Consider the following 19,478-nt stretch of genomic DNA (forward strand, 5'->3'; position numbering starts at 1 on the left):
GCCAAACTTGTAAAAATAGACCAAGGGCAGAAGTTGTTATTGGTGGCTTAGGGTCAAAACTGCCCTGCAAAGGTGTGCTATTGGGCCTGCAGGATATTATCCTGCACTGAACATAATATTGGTTTTTAGTTGCCAACTTTTGAAAATTGGGAAATTCAAAAACAAAATTCAGATTGTCAACTGCTCTTAAAACTTAGGATCCTCAGAGAAAACCAGGTCCATGTACCAACATGGCGGCACCCAATAGGAGCTGAGACACACTTGACTCCTTTTGCTAGGACATGTGCTCTTCAAGTTACCTCTTCTTTTGTCCCCTAGACACTGAACTGACCATGAGTGGCTGATTGTCATCATAATTGAGTTTTTGTTTTGTCTACAGTCAAGTAAGAGAGAAAAATATTTCTCATATATGTCCACCTCAAAAGGTGGGCGAATTAAAGATACACTAAGAGAACCGTATGCTTTGAGGAAAAGGGGAGGAAGCCTATTTTTGTGCTGATGTGACCCAGCCTGCTTCACTCATTGTTTTTGGCATAGGCCCCAGTAACAGATGGGTCTGTGACACCTGGCGTGACCCTAGCAGACTCCTTTAGACCCATGTTAGCCTCTCGGTTCCTTACTTGATTTAACTTGCTTTTCATACCCTACACATAATTTGTTTTCATCCAAAATGCCACATGTTACCTGTAAGAATAGAGATGTGCAGTTTCATTCATTATCCAGTCTGAATTCATTACCCAATTACTGAAGCCAATTATATAGGCAAGACACTTGCTAAGCACCAGAGACATAGCAGTGACAAAGACCAGCATGATCTTGTCCTTCAGGGAGTAACCACTCTCTGTCCAACTCTTTTCCAGAAATTAACTGAACTGTATTTCTATGTAGAAATCTTATTTTTCAGTGAGCAACTTCATAGCTCTTTCTTCAGTCTGAACTCTGACCTGGAAAATACCCTTATATATGGTAATAAGGGTTCCTCTCTGTGAGAGGAAATCAGACAAAGAGGGAGAGGGGCAAAAAGTATTTCCATTGACTAGGCTTCAAATGTTTTTGCTACTTGTATCTGTCAGGATAGGCTGTTGTGCTGCAGTAACAAATGACTCCACGTTTCAGAGGTGTACTTCCTGTTCATGCTACACATCTATACCAGATCAGCGGTGGTGATCCCCAGGCCAGCTTCATACCAGGACTCAGGCTGACAGCCTCTACCTGGGACCTGGCCAGTAAGCAGCAGAAGGAAAGAACGATGGCAGAACCACACAATAGCCCTCAGGTTTTCCACTCGCAAGTCTGGCATGTCACTTTCACCAGCATTTCTTTGGACAAAGTGAGTTCATGGCCACACTGAGTTCAACAGGACGGGGATATGTAATCCTCCGGCAGGGTGAGTACTACATATCTGCAAGAAATTGATAGTTTCCAATTTAAAAAGCCAAATAATGTCGCACAGGAAGAAATGGACAGCCCAGGGTCAGGTATGTTCCCTTGTTACTTACAGCAACAGCCCTGGCCACGGGTTTTCTTCACAGAGCAAATGGGGGCTCACACTATGCATTGCAACCTGCATTCCAAGGTCAAGTTTCCCCTGCCTGCTCATCATGGCAATTTGTGAAACAGGAAGCCTAGAAAATTGTTGGGGGGGTGGGGGCGCGAGGGTATTAAATAACTTCCTGACTTAATTGATTGATGAATAATAACTCCTAAAATTAGCTTGCACTTCATTACATAGTGTCTGAAATGAAATCCACTCAGCTTACCTGAAACCCTGGGAAATGCAAATGATGAACAAATGTCTTTAGGCTCCTAAAATTGTCTTCCTCCTCCTCTGTTGTCTCCCAGGCATTACAGATGGGGGTGGGAGGGGGATTCATTTCCATTTGTATAGCATCTCTTTCTCCACACCTTCCAAGAGCACCCACAGGTTTACAATCTTAACCATCAGAAAGGTCTTAGTTCTTTTTTCACTCCCTTAGAAGGAGATAAAGATTTGGGAACTGAAAACTATAATTACTTCCCACCCATGCTAACTTGTACCTTCTCTCTCTAAAAATTCACCAGTAGAATTTATAAAATACAGATGGGAGAAGGCAGCCACGTGGTTCCTAAAGATCTCGGGCCAGAGCCAGAGGACTATAAGCACACAAACGCCTTGCCGAAGGGAAAGGAATTCTCTAGTTCCCAGACAGGAAGGCACTTAACCCCACCAGGGGCTGGTGAGGAATCCTGGAAGATGGTTCCTTTGCCAAGGAAAGTGAAGGAATCCTGAGTCTTTTAAAGCAACGAGCTATCCCTGTGGACTCTCTGAGTTGTGGTTTATTTCCCTTAGTTTGCTTTCAGTCCCCCCAGAGACATAAATTAAAGTTCCCCAAATGATTCTACTATAAACCACTAAATGTTAACTTCATGGGAAAACACGATTAAAACTAGAAATACTGTTATTATAGGTCTGAGATCCCAATGTGGGAGATCAAATGTGTGTTCCCAAATGTAAGCCTCTTAACCCACATTACCACTTCCTCTACTACTGATTTCCAAACTCAGCAAGTATTTAACAAGAATCCGCGGACTGAAATGTGACGTTACATGCAGAATGTACTTACCTACGAGGCAATGAAGTGCTTGCACCTGGTTCTCCTCTGAGAGGCTGTGCGTGCAAACAACCTGGCCAAATGAGCAAGCTCCCGTGCAGCCTTGGATAAAGCCCTCCCCCAAAACGTGAGAAGATTGGCAGTTTCCTTAGATTGAGCTTATTCACAAAGAAACCTGGAAGAACCTTGAAGCAAAAGCCCAGGGCTGATGTGGAAAATTATCTTAAAGGCATGATGTCAAGATGGGCTTGTGCAGTGCAAAAATTGACACCCTCTAAGATGGAAGTGCTACACTCAAAAGAAAAAAAATGTTGGGCATCCAGTCTACACACAACTGAACCATAAGTAGTAGAGATATAGACACAAGTCCCATCTTTCATGGAGCTTACAGTCTCTGTGGGGAGATCGACAAATATTTGGAAATTAGATGAGAGGAAATGGAGAGGTACATGGAAAGGAGAGGTATATTCAGAAAACATACAGAAGAGAGACATTTAATTTGTGCAAGTCAGAAAAGGCTTCCTTGAGGAAGTGGCTTGGGAGCTGAGACCTAAATCTGTGAAATATTAGAAGACATGGCAACTCTGATTGCTGCCCACGGAGATTCTCACTGTTGTCAGCTCCCCACCTTTCCGTCCTATAAGCTTCCACCAGGCATGGCACGTCACAGTCATCCAAGCTCAGCAGGAAACCACCCACCCAATTCCATTAGGCAGATGATGAGACAAATAAATGGAGAAATAAGTTGAGGACTCTTTTCAGTAAAAAGCTTAAATGGAAAAACCCAAAGTTTACTTGCTTACTAGATACTAGTTTACTACTGTCACAGAAGAGGGCTCCTTTGGAGTCTATGTATAAATAGGTGGTCCCAGACTCCTGCCAAGGGTAACTAGACCTTCCCACAGTCAAGAATAGTGCGCTGCTTTTTTTTGAGAGTCTTTAAAAGATAACGTGATAAGAAACTGTAGCTATATAAATGGAACTAGAAGGAGGAACTTCTTGTCAATCGTTTGACAAACGTAGTTGAAAACCTTCCTCCAAGATTAGTGAAAAAGGAAAGAAAAATAACAGCAAGTGTTATCAATAGTTAATATCGTTTATTAATATCACTGAGCGTGGGTGGCTCAGTCGATTAAGTGACCGACTACGGCTCAGGTCATGATCTCATGGTTTGTGGGTTCAAGCTCTACATCAGGCTTTGTGCTGCCTGCTCAGAGTCTGGAGCCTGCTTCGAATTCTGTGTGTGTCTCTCTCTCTTTTCCCCTCCCTCATGCTCTGTCTCTCAAAAACAAATAAACGTTAAAAATAAATAAAGATAAAATGTACATTGCTTTTCTTAAATGTCATGCTTCAGTCAGAACGACAGTATTTGATCCCTTATTTCTCATAAATGAGCAACAACCTAGTTTAGCCAGCAATAATCAAATTGAAAACCAGATACAAGCAGTTTCATCCAACTGACAAGGCTGGATATGGAAAATTCTCAGCCAATCGATGACAAGTAGAACAGCTGCACGAATATTAATAATTTGTCTTCTGAAGGTGTGTGGTCATAAGAGATAAAAATGTTCTTAGATATAATTCTCATAATTAGGATGCCTGTTTCTTCTAGAGGTTATTTTAATGACATGGGGTGTCTTCCACTTCAGCCATGGAAAGAGAACTTGAGATCGACCGAAGAAGTTCATGAGCAATGGGAACTTCATGTCCAAAGTGTATGGTCCTTAGTGCTGGTGTGACAATGCTGTTCCTTTTACCTATGATAGGTACTACTTGTCCCCATTCTTCTGCCAAAGCAAATTAAAACAAATTCTCTTTGCTAGCCTTGAAGGCATTCATTCCATTAATCAAAACCACCTTAGCTGAGACACCTTTCTTATTCAGCCAAAAACAGAAAGAATCAGGAGCCTTGGCCACGGAAAGCACTCACTCAGCTCCCAGAGATTCTTTAGTTAGGGAAAAAGAGGCCACTTGGGGTACATCATTCCTGGGGCTCTATGGTGTGTGTTAACAGGCAGGAGGATTTCAGAGGAGATTGTTTTTGGCATTTCTTTGAAATAAATGCAACCATAACATTGAGTTTGGGGATGTACAATCTAGAAGTGAACCTGGGTAATCTCACATGTTGTGATATATTTGTTGGGTGGGAATAAAAGTCTATGAGTTACGTCTTATTCTTCTCAGGGAGAAATCTCTTGAGAAAATTATAGCCAAGCAATGAGATTCTTCATTTTGTTTTCTGTTTAAAAAAAAAACAACTCTTCTGACAGTACCATTATATATTCTGATATTTTTGTCCTGAGGAAGGCGTCTTGCCTTATTTGTAATGTGACTTGAATGACTATTATATATTTCCACTATCCATGTGATACAGGAATGCCTACAATGTTTTTACTAGGGCTAATTTTCACCAAATGAGTCATTATACTTTATTTCCTCCAAATATTCATAATGCATTTTTAAAATTAATTTCTCAATTATGAATCCGTTGGATCAAGTAGAATACAATGAGCCTTCAACATGGAAGTAAGTTTTTAGCCTTCTATGATTCTTGTTAGGTTCGGTAATTCTTCCAAAGAATATGCCTACTAATCCATTAGATGACCTATTACATTCCTTTCCTGACCTCCCCTCACCCACCAACACCAGAAAAAAAATTCCCCAAAAAGCCAAGCTTAAAATATAAACATTAGCTGATAGATTGTCAACTTTCCAAATGGCAGTAGAAGAAAGGAAAAGCTGCAGACCGATTATTGATAGAAGCAGATTTGATAACCCAAATCTATTGACCGTCTTTTATCTACCTTATCCCAGACCTGTTTGCAAGGAGTCCAGCTTGGATTCCATTTGTGATATTTACAAATCTTTGTTGTTTATGTAATTCTCTTCTTCACATTGACTAATGGTCCTTCCTTGCTTCTCTTCCACTCCTCCTCTCCCCATTCTTTAGAGGTTTTGTCTTCTTGGAGGAACATGACTAAACTACTCAGAAGCTTTTTCATGGCTCTAAAAAGAAAATCTCTTAAATATTCATAAGAGAGTTTTCCTTTTTTATTATTATTTTTTAATTTTTTAAAAATTTATTTATTTTTGAGACATAGAGAGCAACAGAGAATGAGCAAGACAGGGGCAGAGAGAGAGGGAGACACAGAATCCGAAGCAGGCTCCAGGCTCTGAGCTGTCAGCACAGAGCTCAATGAGTGGATCGAACCCACAACCCATGAGATCATGACCTGAGCTGCAGTGACTGACGGAGCCACCCAGGTGCCCCGGCGAGTTTTCCTTTATGATACATTTGAATTTATAAGTTCACCATGATGTTCATAATTATCCGCATTTTCTAAGTACTTGTGATTTTCTCTTCTGTAAAGATTCATAAATACCTCAAAGGCTCCAACCATTTAATTTATCGTTTTCTCATGGACAGTGTTACACTGGCACAGGACAGCATTAAAAATTTCCCTAAGAAATCATACAAGAAATACCATTCTTCCTACTCTCTGAGCTTCCCAAAGAGCTTTCCATTTAAAATATCCCAGATAAGAGCCCTTCTTCTGAAATTCCCTTCAAAACACAGGGAGCTGGTCTCCAGGAAAAGAACAAGGAGGAGAGAAGAGAATAGGGCAGGAGGGAAAGTTGCTTTTCACTTGTATTAGTTTTCTATTGATTATGAAAAACTTCATGGCTCAGAACAATACATAGCAAGAAGTCTGGTCTGGATTCACTGATATCTCTACTCAAGGTTCCATGAGGCTGAAATCAAGGTGTCAGCCAGACTCGTTGCTCTCTGGAGGCCATGGAGGAGAATCTGGTTTTCAGCTCATGTAGGTCATTGCTGAATTCCATTCCTGGTGGTTGCAGGACTGAAGTCCCAGTTTCCCTGCTGGCTGTCAGCCAGAAGCCGGTCCTAGAGCCTCAGAGCTGCTGCATTCCAAATGGTTCTCTCTTGCCACACTGGGTCCAATCACACTCACTCTTGGAACCTCTGGGCCTTCCTCTTGGGTAGTAGATCTCCAATTCCAGCCTGAGAAAATTCTCTGCTTTTTAAGGGCTCATTTGATTAATCCAGGAAAATAGTCCAGGAAAATCTTCTTAAAGCTCACAACCTTATACATCTGAAAGTCCCTTACACCATGTAACATATTCCTAGGATCCAAATATTAGGATGTGGACATCTTCAAGGAGGGCGCATTCTTTGATCTATGATGTCACCGTATATTTGTTTTTACGTTTTCAATTTGTGCTGTGTATGTGTGTTATCTATTCCAAAAAATTTAATTAAAATAATAGAAAAAGACATATGGAACAACAATATAGCGACATTTGTGGCAGTTGTAGCATATTTGCTGAGTCCCTGCCAAGGGACAGACTGTTCAAGGTGCTGTATGTGCATCACCTAACTTAATCATCACATTATCATCTAGACTTTACAAATGAGGAAACCGAGAGCCAGAGGGCTTCAATGTTTATCCAAAGTCACACAGCTAGCACGTAACAGAGTCTTGCACATCCAGAGGTGGCTGGCACCCTCAGAGCCTACCTCTAACCACTACCCAGCATACCTGCCAAGTGACAGCTCAGGGAAACCAGGCTCTGATTCCTCTGTCGTCTCCCCCTCATCCACAGGTTTCTCTAGGGGAATAAATGACTGGAGGAAACAGCTCTAAGTGCACTATGTTTTATGAGAGCCCCAGGAAAGGTTTCTGGTTCTCACAGATCGACACCCCTGTACAAGCCACTTCCCTGCTGCCTGTCCCCAGGTGGGAGAGAGCAGGAGGCCACCACCAGCACTGAGGGGTGGGGCTAGGCAACAGCTTGTGAGAGGGAGGCATTGGGTGCAATTTTTACAGGAGCAGGCTACACATCACCTCCCTTACTCTACCTGCTTCTAAGTACCAGGTGTATATATTACCCCAAAGACCTTGAGTAGCTACCTGGTGGTCCTCTGAGGCTTCCTGCCCCCCATCACCTCTCAGTGAATGAGAGTCTCCATTTTTCCTAAGACAAAGAGAATCCCAAGTCTACATGAGCCCTAAATAGCAGGGTTGGGGGGGGGGCAGAGGGCAGACAACAGAGCCACCACTCTCTCCCCCTCCGTATATACACTTTCAAGCATTTTGTCTACTGCATGTAAAACTAAGCCCTATTTTTCCAGTTATACAAGTACGACATATCCGCTGAAAGCTACACATCCGCTGAAAGCAAATGACAAAGTATACAGATGAGCAAAGAGAGGAAATTAACATATCTCTCCACCAACAGAAAGGCACTGTAATATTTTGGTCTGTGTGTTTTCAGATATCTATATAAATATACGTGTGTGTGTGTTGTGAGTGAGAGGAAAGAGGCAAAGAGAGCAAACCGATTTCTTTTTTTTAAAAGTAGAAGTGTCCCACATACAGTTCAACACCCTTTTGTTTACATTTGTTATTTTAGTGAGTGTTTCTTTTTTATGTCAGAAGACAAGCTTCTACACTGAAGCTCTTTTACGGTTCAAACGAAGTTTTTGGAAATATTTTTAAATGAGTAACATATATTCATTGAAGAAAAATTAGGAAATACAGAGAAGCAAGATACAAACGTAATTCCACCCTGCGGAAACCACCGTTGTTAACATTTCCATCTTCATTGTCACCGAAGACACATTCTTCTAGTCCACATTTGAACACTGTTGCCAAGATTTTGCTAGACGAGATTTTGCTAGACACGCTTTTGCCAGACAGGCAGCAGCAAACAGAAGAGAAGCTAAATCTTTACTCACATCCTTGGTTATTTCTTAAAGACTGTTCTAGAAAAAGTGCTAGGTCAAAGGACATGTATGTTTTTAAAGCCATCAATCAATATTACCAAATTGCTCTCTGGGAGAGGTGGTGGGGTACAGGGGTAGCTTTGCCAGTCTTCCTCTTCAGTTTTGAGTAGCGTAATTTTTAAAAAAAATTATTTCAGGCCTATCATTTAAAAAATTTTCAACTTTTTCAAAGCTTTTGGTTTGAAAGCACAAGCTCTAATATCGGAATATTGTTTAATTGGATCCTGCCCCACCAAGAGAGGCAGATTTATTTTTTAAGCAAGAAAAAACATCAAATACATAGAAAAAACTATGAAATAGTAAAAGAAAAGATTCAGGTGAAGAAAAAAATGGGATGCTACTTGGACCTTTTTTTTCCAGAAGTAAATGGAGTTATCTTTGCTTTGATATCGTTTTCTTTAGCAACCAGCCCCAAGGAATCCATTTATAACTTTAAGACCTTGGTGTCAAATACCAATTTAAAACCCCTAAAGAGACTCTGACATCCCTTTGGTGAACACACTGGTTCAAAGAAATGGAAACACAGGAACATCCCATCCTCTCCCCTCTTGCTCAGCTCGTCAGAGGACAAAGCATCTGTTCAGAAGGTTCATCATTGAGAAACTCTTCTGCCTTCTGTGGGTCCTCTGTCAAAGAACGTCTAATCTGCCCCACGGAGCTCAGTCCAGCAAAGACATTGACCCATTTCCAGCAATTATCTGAGAAATTCCATTTCAGCCACTAAATCTCCCAGTTTTAATCAACTTGCAAATGCCAGGCACCCCCAGCAGTGAGCGATTGCCATTACGTGTGACCGAAGCAGTGACTGTGTGTGCGACCGCAGCAGACCTCTGCCCATGAGCTCGCACTTGGAAATCCCTGGTGTCTCATTGTCTCCCATTAACATTTCACCATTTTCTGATAAAATATCTGAATAAAGAAGGAAATGAAGCCCAGGTGCTGGAAGGGCTGCTAACTTGATGGCGGGCCGGACGCCATAGAAGGAACAATTACCCAGGATATAGATGTGTACTCTGGGCCTTAGTGCCGTCAGATGCCTGACTTAACCAGAGATTTTTCTCCCAGCAGTTCCAGTAAAGATAGTTCTGTACCAGCCACAGGAGGGTAATTGATTCCTTGGCTAATTTGACTTTGGTAGCAGCAGCTGTTTGGAGGAGATATGTACCCAGAGCTTCTAGTTTAACTCAAGCAGTTCAACTTTTTTGGGGCACCGCGGAAATCAGCCACCTTACCCGGCAGAAATCTCTGTGTGCCCAGCAGAGGTACAGACTGTGCGACAGGAAGTAGAATAGGTCAGCTCTTTACTGTGTGGCACGCAGGGCTCATTCGTTCTGAATGAACGTCCACATGTTAAAACGATGTGCCAAGAACTGTGTTCCATTGTAACATGAATCTAGAAAAGAATATCACAAGACATATCACTTTATATTCGGAGTGAAAACAAAAACCACACACACTACTTCTGCTTTCAAGTGTTAAAGTAAAAAGAGGGGACAGAGGCGGTCAAAATTTGTCATTAGAGAATGAAATCTTCTGGGGCGCCTGGGTGGCTCAGTTGGTTAAGCGTCCGACTTCGGCTCAGGTCATGATCTCACAGTCAATGGGTTTGAGCCCCTCTTCGGGCTCTGTGCTGACAGCTCAGAGCCTGGAGCCCTCTTTGGATTCTGTGTCTCCCTCTCTCTCTGCCCCTCCCCTGCTCGCCCTCTGTCTCTGTCTCTCAAAATTAAAAAAAAAAAAAAAAAAGGGTAAGAAAAGAAAATGAAATCTTCCTCCCAAAATTGCCAGAGCACGCTTTTTTCTAAAACACTTTTTGGAAAATTAATTCTCTCTATAAAAACAGTAATAGAATTCTAACCAATTTCCATTTTTTAAAAAAAATAGATAATATTTATGCTCTAATTGAACCTAACAAAAAGACCACAGGCACTTCTTCAGTCGGATAAAAAATTAGGAAGTTGTCATACCAACACTCCTGTCAAGCACACCTCCCCCTGCTTCATGCTTCTCTGAACAGTGGGAAATGTTCAGCATCGTCACAAAGCCACTTTCCTGTGCTTTGCTATGCAAGCATCTTCCACCTGCATGATTTACAAGGTTTTATTTTCCTGTCTTGCAAAAAAAGAAATTGCACCTACCTGTTTGCCTATCTACAAAGATTCCTCTGATAATTTTTATTATTCCATAAAGGACTGATTCCTGTTTGTCGATCCAACTTAAGCTTTATCTTTTTTTTTTAATATTTTTATTTATTTCTAGGAGAGAGAGAGAGAGAGAGACAGGGTGAGCAGGGGAGGGTCAGAGAGGGAGACAGACACTGAAATAGGCTCCAGGCTCTGAGCTGGCAGTCAGCACAGAGCCCGACGCGGGGCTCGAACCCACAAACCTCGAGATCATGACCTAAGCGAAAGTCGACGCTCAACCGACTAAGCCACCCAGGTGCCCCCAACTTAAGCTTTATCTTAAGCCTAATACCGGAGATACCTGCCTCGTGTTTCTGCTTGGGTTGTGTGGTCTGGTAAACATGAGAAATAATATCACAAGCGTCACTACCATGTGCTCTGCTGTGAGGACGCTATAAATTGCTACGGCCACGTGTGCTCTGAGGAGCAACTTACCCTGTCCATGCTCTGCAGAAAGCCAGAGGAGGCTGGGAATTTATGCCACCATCTCTGTACCCCAAGCTGATCCTTATCCAATAACAAGGAACATGAAAATCTAAGGTCAAGGTAACTCAGACAGAATTCAGATTTCCCCAATGGGATCAGGCTAGAGAGACCCTCCATAGGGTTTTGCTTAATTTCACGCCCACTGGGTTTCTTCCTGTTTCCATTACCTGTTGTTTACCCCCAACCTTGTGTGTACACAACAACCCCAAATTGTTTTCTACTGTTGTGTAAAAAACAACCCCAAATTTCAATGGTTTTTTGCTGCATAATAAACTACCTCAAAGTTCAAAGCAATGATCATTTTATTTGCTCATGATTCTCCTGGTCAGGATTCAGACAAGGCATAGTGGGGATGCTGGGGGTCATCAAAGAATTGGGGGTCTGGCTGGGATGCTGTGACTGGCACCATATGTCCTTGTCAGATGGGTTCCTCAACTGGTTGTCCCCCGTGTGATCTCTCTGTGTCACTAGTTTGGATTTCTTCATAGCTCAGTGATCTCAGGGTGGCTGAGTTTCTCATATGGCTGGCTACCCTTAGGGACAAGAAAAGTTGCTAGATGTCTTCAAAGAGAAGTCTGGAATTGGCTCAGCACTGCTTCTCCCACATCTGTTGGTCAAGGCAGGCTAGAAGGCCAGGTCTGATAGAGGGAATAATAGACCCCATCCTGGTGAATGGAGTGGCATGTGAAAACAAGGAGGGAAGGAATGTGAAGCAGCCACCCTTGGAAACCGGCTACCACGCTCCCCTGCCCTTCTGGCTTATGCCAGGTTTCTCCTGGGAGCACTTTCTAATCAAAGCCCTTGCACACAGATGCTCCTCTCACCATCTGCGTATAGGGAATCCAACCCTAAGATAAAGGGTATTCCAATCCAAGTTTCCAGTCTCTTCTCCCAAGAAGGTTGTTAGTAGTAGCCCAGGCCACACTCAAGTCTTCATCTTGCCACGCGAAGAACCTCAGGGGATCACAATTTGGGCTGCTCATTATAAACACTTTGGAGTTAAAAAAAAAAATCAGGTCCTACCAACCAGAGAGATTTCTTAATTAGTTGCACTGGAATGAGACCTACACATGGTTATTTGGAGTTTGGGTACTTATGGTTTCTTTTTCTCATTTCCCCCAATAATTCTAATGCACAACCCAGGTTGGGAAGCACTGTTCAAAGTAGTTCGAGCTATGCATGTTGAAGTTTAATATGTGTGTGGGGGGCGGGGGTTGATGATTAAAATGCCACAAAGTGTCCTATGAAGAGGAAAGAAATAACCATTGACCAAATCACCTCTTACCTGGAAAACGAAATCTTATCACTGCCATCAAGTAATGTAGGTTGCAAATCCAGTTTCCAAATGTGATTGCTCTAATTTCAAGTCTCGGAGTCGAGTGGCTTCTTGTACGTGTCTAGGCTGAATAAAAGTCATGCCACACACACACACACACACACACACACACACACACTCCTAGTTTAGAGAAACAAATTCCAGTTCCTATGTACCCCTTCCCTTACAGCAGACAGTATGGCCAACGTGATTCCCAAATCTCTCTGGTGCTCTCCAGACATGGTAGTACCTAGCTTTCTCTTCACGAGGGACAAAAAACAATCTTGGTTTTATCAATGCCTGAGTTTGAAACAAACACATCTTCCAATGCTATTTATTAAGCTTCCAGGATGGCATCTGTCCATTAAAAGTCCATAGTCTAAATGGATGGTTCTGAGCCTAAGGCATGAGCAGACACCTTCCCTGGCTAATTCCACAATAAATAGGACAGTATTTCCCCTTTTTCTTCTGGCTGAGCCTGCTCATCTTTAAATGATACAGAGGAGACAGTGTTTCTTCTGTTATTATATTTTCTTGTTAAACTATATCCTTATTCCTGCTTCTCAATTTGGTTCCTCACTGGCTCTTATTCTATAAAATTTTGTTTTTTAATTAGCAAGATAGAGATCAATGTCATACAAAATATGTGCTAACGCAGAACTAGATTCTGTTCTCGCATACACGGATGCCAAGTGAGAAGAGAATCTGCAAACACAGTTCGAGGGAAACTTGATCTCATCCCAGGAATAACAGCCTCTTCTTTCATGGGAGGGAGCAATCTTGAAATGTTGCTTTTCAACATGGCAAGGCCCCTCCCCTCAGGAACTTTAACATCTATAAAATGAGGGTATGTCTTATCATCGTCATGGCTTCACTGGCTTATTTTCCTTCATGGTGATCTATAAAATGATGGTGCACCTTAAAACTGATGATGCCTTTGTTTGGATGAAACATGGCAATCCACATCAGCTCAGCCAAAGAGAAAGGAATAGATTTCAAGTTAAATGCAAGTATGTGAAAACTAAGAGAAAAACTGAATTTCCTCTCTGCTGTAGCCCCTTTGGGGTTCTTTCAGGAGCAAACTGCTTTACTCAAAGCTTGGATTGCTATTTGCAGGTCATTATACAGATATATGTATACCACCTCTCACCTCTTGAATCTCAAGCATATTAAACACATTTAGAATGGGCCTGAAAGACACTATATTGAAAGCTTAACATCATGGTAATAAATATTGTAAATACCCATTTGGCATTTGGTTGGGTGCCTATGACACACTTCTCTGTTTCACAAAAACTGCCCTTGGGTTTTTCTAAGACAGAAGTGGAATAGTTCTTAAACTTTAGTGAGAATAATCTTCCACATTTGTTAAATGTATTAATCCCAGGGCTTCGTCTCAGACCTTTGATTCAGAAACTGGGAGGGGAGGGTGTCTGTGTGATTAGCAAGCTCTACGGATGTTTCAGACAGATTCCACCACTGACACTGGTGATTTTGGGACTCTGGGGCAGCATGGTACCCACCTCGGCACATTGCGGGGTGGGGGTAGGGGGTGGAGATTTCCTAAGCCCGGCATCTGTGCAAGTCTGATCCCCAACTGTCCAGAGTCAACGGGCTGTGTGTTCACACGGATTCCTGGGCATGACTGGAGCCCAGTTCTCATTTCACACCCACTCTGCCCTTCACGTGATTTGCTGGTTTTCTGCCTACAAACTCCTTGTGTCCCAGGACTTAGGGCATCTGTAGCGACTGCTCTGAATGTGCTTTTCAGTGCAAAGGAACTGAGACTGAAAATGGCTTACTCAAAATAGCGAAGGGTCAAGGAAACTTGGGTCAATTTATTTGCAAATAGTTTTTCTTTTCCACAGCCACGTGGAAACTGCCTTTTTCACTAGCTGTAGAATCATAGCCCAGCTCGACATTCAGTGCTTGCTCTCTACCTCCCCGCCATTAACATAAATTACAGACAGTGGGAATGGGAAGCTAAATAATGGGCTCCAAAGACATCCCTGGAACTCTGAGTATGCTACCCTAGATGGTAAAAGGAACTTTGCAGGTGTGATTAAGTGAAGGTTCTTGAAATGGGGAGAGTAGCCCGGTTATCCACGTGAGTCCAATGTAATCACAGGGTCATTAAAAGACGGATGTAGGTGACTCAAGGTCAGAGAGAGGGAGAGAGAAGACAGAAGGAGAGGTTAGGGAGGCGGGACAAGGGAATGCTATGCCATTGGTATTGAACCTGGAAAATCGGGACTGGAGTCAAGGACAGCAGGGGGTCCCTAGAAGCTGGAGCCTCTGGAAGGAATTCAAGCCTGCTGACACCTAATTTTAGGCCAGTACGCTCATCCAGAACTGTAAGACAATACAGTTGTGTTGTTTTAAGCCACTAAGGTTGTGATAATTTGTGATTGCAGCAATAGAAAACTAATACAGTGGGGTTTTTAATTATCCCTTTTACTACTGAGCATAAAATTCCCTAAATAGAGACCTACAGTAGACCCAAGGAAGAATGCCTTGCATGGAGCCCGAGAACTATGGCTCTGCTTTTTTTCCTGTTTTTCAAAAGCAGATGGGATTAACCGACTGTAACTCTGATTCTTAAGCAGCAAATGCCAAGGTCTCTGGGCTCGTTCCAGGAGATGAACTGCATTTTGAAACCAAACCAGAGAATTCTGCAAGTCTCCTGAAAGCTCACTTGTGTTTGAAATCGTGCTTGCTAGCTCCTGGGACATGCATAAGTTTCTGTTAGAGTTTAAAGGAAAGCTTAGCCACCAGTGTCCCAGTGTCCCACTTCTGCCCTCCATAAGGCTGTGAAAGGGGCCAAATGGTCTCCTGCTTCTACATCTCCCAGGTGTTTTTTTTAATCTGTTTTTGGGAGAGTACAAATGAAACAGGGGCAAAAGAGGGGGACAGAGGATCCAAAGTGGGCTCTGCACTGACAGCGGCAAATCCAATGTAGGGCTTGAACTCACAAACTGCAAGATCATGACCTGAGCCCAAGTTGGATGCTCAACCAGCTAAGCCACCCAGGAACCCCGCATTCCCTAGGTATTTTTAAAGGGATACTTTGCATACTGCAGGTTGTGCCTCTTGCGGTTCCATTCATTGTTCTATCTCTTGACCTTTCCCTGATTCCTGACCTCTTCATCCCAAGAAGTTCATCTTACACCAATTCTGAAGCTTTGGGACTTTTCGGATGCTTTTTACCATCAGGAAGAGGATAGAAAATTTCTCTCTCAGCCCAACATTCCCCTTCCATAGTATCTTTTCTGCTGCCAGAGCAGAAAGCTTATAAACTATACTTCCCAGACTTGCTTTCCACCAGGCCCCCTGTTGAATGTCACTGATGGGAGGCACTGGCAAGAATATAGAAGGTGAGGGGAAGGGAAAAGCCTTTTTTCTGCAGACCTGGTTGTGTGGATTTTTTTTTAATTTTTTTAATGTTTTATTTATTTCTAGGAGAGAGAGAGAGACAGCGTGAGCAGGGGAGGGTCAGAGAGAGAGGGAATCACAGACTGAAACAGGCTCTAGGCTCTGAGCTGGCAGTCAGCACAGAGCCCGACGAGGGGCCCGAACCCACGAACCGCGAGATCATGACCTAAGCGAAAGTCGGACGCTTAACCGACTAAGCCACCCAGGCGCCCCTGTGTGGATTTTTTTAAATGTTTATTTATTTTTGAGAGAGAAAAAGAGAGCTTGTGCACGTGTGTGCACATGAGCAGGGGAGGGGCAGAGAGAAAGAGGGACACACAGAATCCTAGGCAGGCCCCAGGCTCTGAGCTGTCGGCACAGAGCCTGATGCAGGCTCAAACTCACAAACCTCAAGATCATGACCTGAGCTGAAGTCAGACGTTCATCTGACTGAGCCACCCAGGCACCCTAACCTGGTTGTGACTTTTTTTTATGAATATAATTTGTTGCTCAATTGGCTTACATACAACACCCAGTGCTCATCCCAACAAATGCCCTCCTCAATGCCCATTACCCACTTTCCCCTCTCCCTCACCCCCCATCCACTCTTAGTTTGTTCTCTGTATTTAAGAATCTCTTGTGGGTTTCCTCCCTCCCTCTCTGTTTGTATCTATTTTTTTTTCTCCCTTCCCTTCCCCCATGGTCTTCTGTTCAGTTTCTCAAGATCCACATATGAGTGAAAACATATGGTATCTGTCCTTCTCTGACTGGCTTATTTCACTCAGCATAATACCTTCCAGTTCTACCCACATTGCCGCAAATGGCTAGATTTCATTCTTTCTCATTGCCAAGTAGCATTCCATTTAATATAAACCACATCTTCCTGATCCATTCGTCCGCTGATGGACAATTAGGCTCTTTCCATGTTTTGGCTGTTGTTGAGAGTGCTGCTATGAACATTGGGGTACATGTGCCCCTATGCATCAGCACTCCTGTATCCCTTGGGTAAATTCCTAGCAGTGCTACTGCTGGGTCATAGGGGAGTTCTGTCATTAATTTTTTTTTTTTTTTATTTCTAGGAGAGAGAGAGAGACAGCGTGAGCAGGGGAGGGTCAGAGAGAGAGGGAGATACAGACTCTGAAATAGGTTCCAGTCTCTGAGCTGGCAGTCAGCACAGAGTCCGACGTGGGGTTCAAACCCACGAACTGCGAGATCATGACCTAAGTGAAAGTCGGACGCTCAAGCGACTAAGCCACCCAGGCGCCCGTCATTAATTTTTTGCAGAACCTCCACACTGTTTTCCAGAGCGGCTGCACCAGTTTGCCTGGTTGTGTTTTTGAGGAGGCAGCGGTAGCTGTGGGCAAGTGTGAGCTCCTGGCTTCCTGCCAACTCTGACAACACATCGTGTCCTCTAAGCCAGGGGAGGCGGGGGTGTCTTTGCCCTTTCAGGTCTGTAGGGGTACAACTTCCTGCAATCCCTGATCTCTGAGAAATCTTGCCCTGCCATTTTTTCTCCTCTGGTTCTATTAACACCTTTACAACCAACTCTCTATTTGAAAACCTAGAGTAGTTTCCATTTTCCTGATGAGATACAAACTGATAACACCTGAATCTTTCACTTTCTTAGCAAGGGACAAAGCCTTTCTACCCTTGATTTTAGAGCAAAGGACTTTATCCACCTTTAGTATCCTGGGCTTTATGGACCCCGTTTCACTGGGATCAAAATACTCAAAGTAGGATCCTGCCCAGAAAGGGGAGGCACCTTGAATTTGGCAACACATGTCAAACCAGGTTTAGAAGCAGGGTTCTTTCTTAGATTCTCATGGTCTTAGTTTCTCTGGGCAGAGTCTCTGAGGATTCACGCGTCAGTGACTTTTATGGGAGTGCTACTACAAGAGGCCTCTAAAAGAGTTAGTAAATGGAGCAGGAAGCAAAGCAGGGGTATGATTACAGGTAAAGCCATGGAGGGTCACTCAAGTCTAATCCCCAGGGGAGTTCTGGAGTGTAAACTGTGCCTCAGCTTTTGTGATCCGTGCACCCACCAGTCATTCTCTAAAGGCTTCCCTAAGGGACCATAAAACTCCCAGAAATTTTTGCCTGCCTCTAGAAGCCTGAGAGCAGGCCCTGGAAGAAGGGTTGCAGGTGTGAGCCTTTGGAAACAAAAATCAGCTGAAGCGAAGGGAAGGTACAGAGAAAAGGTAAAAAGGGGATCTGGCCAGAGCGCAGATAGAGTTCCTCTGATTAGGGCTCTTACTACATCTGACTCAGAGAAGACCTTCAGAAAGGGATGGCCAAGGCTTCACTTCTGCCTCCCACATTTCATGCAAATTCCTCCTTTGGCTGAATTCTAACCAAGAGCCACAGAGGGAAGGGTATTCTGAGAAATGCAGTTTCTCATCTCAACTGTCCCAAGTTGACAGTGAAACCATCCAAGCATTCAGCTAGGTGTCACAAATAGAGGCGGGCCTCCTTTTGCTAGAAGATCCACAGGCAGCCATTGGTGGAGGGCCCAGCAGTGCCAGAAAGAACTGTTGACACGGCTCCTCTGTGTGGTCCCCGTGAGGTGGATGAAGGGGATGTTCTGCAGGTGGAGGGCAAAGTTCTATGCAGCAGCCGGGTCTGGAAAGTGCTAGGCCAACTCTACACCTCTCCATGTGGCCACCCTATTCTTGCCCTCTCACAACAATGCCTCCATGACCAGCTTCCTTGAGCCTTTGATATCCATTCTTGAGTGCTTACTTGGGAAATCAAAAATCCTGCTCACTGGTGATTTTTATTTATTTTTGAGAGAGAGAGAGAGAGAGAGAGAGAGAGGGAGGGAGACACAGAATCTGAAGCGGGCTCCAGGCTCTGAGTCATTAGCACTGAGCCTGACACAGGGCTCGAACCCACAGACCATGAGATCATGACCTGAGCCGAACTCGGATGCCCAACCAACAAGCCACCTAGGTGCCCCTCTCTGTATACAAGTTCAGAGTCTGTGTGGTGTTGCCACTGAGAGCATGTCAGATTTTTCTGGATTCAAGTATGAGGTCATCACTTACCAGCTGTGTGACCTTGACCAAGTTACTTCTCTGACTCAGATTCCTCATTGTAAAATAGAATAGCGATACCACTTATTTTCTACAGTTTTTGAGAGGATTCAAGGAGTTTACAAGTGTCAGTCGCTTAGAATTTAAACGAATAACATACTCTTTAAGTTTCGATGCTCACAGTCACCTTTACTAAATGATGGTATATTTTTTATCATATCTTTTCTACTAATGCATGGCCCAAAAGGATTTGACAATGCTTTGGAAAAAATTAGCATTGTCATTTGTAAGAAAACAGAGTACACAATATTTTCAAAACATTGACTTTACCAACTCAATGACTATTTCAGAATGACCTTCCCCCAAATTTGTGAGGTCTTATCATGCATGAAATCTACTTACAAGATAGTCTTGGGGGGGAGGGGGAGTTTTCTAATAAAGAATAGGGATTATAGAAAGTTAAAGACCAATGATGAGATATTTGAAGTCTTTTTTATTTCCACCAATAGCTGGCAAATTTCACCAACAACTGTTTGCCTAAGTAGTGGGAACATATAACCAAAAGAAACATTCACAAGTATTGGGTTTCATTTGAAGATCTCTGCAAGAATATAAACGTATCTTCCCTAGAGTTTCTCATGCCCAGTCTCAAAG

The sequence above is a fragment of the Hyaena hyaena genome, unplaced genomic scaffold, assembly GCF_003009895.1.
Source record: "Hyaena hyaena isolate Hyena2069 unplaced genomic scaffold, ASM300989v1 scaffold_350, whole genome shotgun sequence".
Classification (NCBI taxonomy): domain Eukaryota; kingdom Metazoa; phylum Chordata; class Mammalia; order Carnivora; family Hyaenidae; genus Hyaena; species Hyaena hyaena.